The sequence below is a fragment of the Limulus polyphemus genome, unplaced genomic scaffold (genome assembly GCF_000517525.1).
Source record: "Limulus polyphemus unplaced genomic scaffold, Limulus_polyphemus-2.1.2 Scaffold6674, whole genome shotgun sequence".
In the NCBI taxonomy this organism is placed as follows: domain Eukaryota; kingdom Metazoa; phylum Arthropoda; class Merostomata; order Xiphosura; family Limulidae; genus Limulus; species Limulus polyphemus.
The window spans coordinates 1-1,637 of NW_013672284.1; positions in this window are offsets into that span (position 1 = coordinate 1).

Here is a 1,637-nt window from a genome sequence, read left to right on the forward strand (position 1 = left end):
GGTAAAGTTACACTATATGATTGAATAATGTAGAGTGTTTTGTAAGTCTAATCATCGGTAAAGTTACACTATATGATTGAATAATGTAGAGTGTTTTGTAAGTCTAATCATCGGTAAAGTTACACTATATGATTGAATAATGTAAAGTGTTTTGTAAGTCTAATCATCGGTAAAGTTACACCATATGATTGAATAATGTAGAGTGTTTTGTAAGTCTAATCATCGGTAAAGTTACAGTTTTAATTGTTCTGATAATTTAAGTCAAGTGTTATTTTTCGTTCAGAGGTAGTGTAATACATCTTTAGTTTTTAACAGCAACAATAACTTCAGAGGTGGTGTAATACGTCTTTAGTTTTTAACAGCAACAATAACTTCAGAGGTGGTGTAATATGTCTTTAGTTTTGCAACAATAACTTCTGGGGTGGTGTAATACGTCTTTAGTTTTGCAACAATAACTTCAGGGGTGGTGTAATATGTCGTTAGTTTTGCAACAATAACTTCAGAGGTGGTGTAATATGTCTTTAGTTTTGCAACAATAACTTCAGGGGTGGTGTAATATGTCGTTAGTTTTGCAACAATAACTTCAGAGGTGGTGTAATATGTCTTTAGTCTTTCGTTGTGTTTTCTTGCTGTAGTTTCTCCCCATGATTACTGTTTAGTGTTTTATTTGTTTAATTATCGTTATATTTAGCAACTGTACTTTGAAAATGCATAAAGACTGATGTAAATTCATTTTATCCTGCATTGGATACTGTAGATGGAATCTGATAGAATTCCGAAACGCTTATCCATGTCCCCTTTTTGTCAATAAACAATGTTGTATATCATAAGTGTCGTAATCTTATTTATAATCTAACTTCAGAGGTGGTGTAATACGTCTTTAGTTTCGCAACAATAACTACAGAGGCAATGTGAAAGAATCTGTACTTGAGTAATATATTTTCGACCGGAAGTGAGGTCCTCTCGGTCATCTTTATGACGGAGAGGGGGCCGAAAACACTATAGGGGCGATGTCTGCACTGTGGCTCCGCTGGACCCCTCGCGCACGGGTCGCGAGACGCCGTGACGCAGATAAGGCTGCGTGTGTTCCAGACTTGCTAGTAAGCAGATCAATTTCCTCTGTGTACATGTTTGTGTGGTGGAGCGAGAATTAAAGGGTCCAGATACTTGTGACATTAGACATAAGATGGATGGTAGTAGAGCTGTAATGTCCCGTCACATTACTTCCGGTGTGTTACTGGGAGAAGGGGAACCGCGAGACTGGTGCCACACATATTCAGAGTAGTAATAATCAACTAAGATTTAACTTAATAGTGTTTTGAAGTTACATTTTATATGTGCACGTTCTTCATTTTTTATTACTAGATTGAATACATTTTATTTAAATCTATTTAACCATATGTTATGTAAAAGAAGTGTCGTAGTACTTTCCCAAGTGTTTCAAGGCAGTCTTCAGTAATTATTTCTATCTATAGTACTTTCCCAAGTGTTTCAAGGCAGTCTTCAGTAATTATTTTTATTTATAGTACATTCCCAGGGGTCTCAAGGCAGTCTTCAGTAATTATTTTTATCTATAGTACTTTCCCAAGTGTTTCAAGGCAGTCTTCAGTAATTATTTTCATCTATAGTACTTTCCC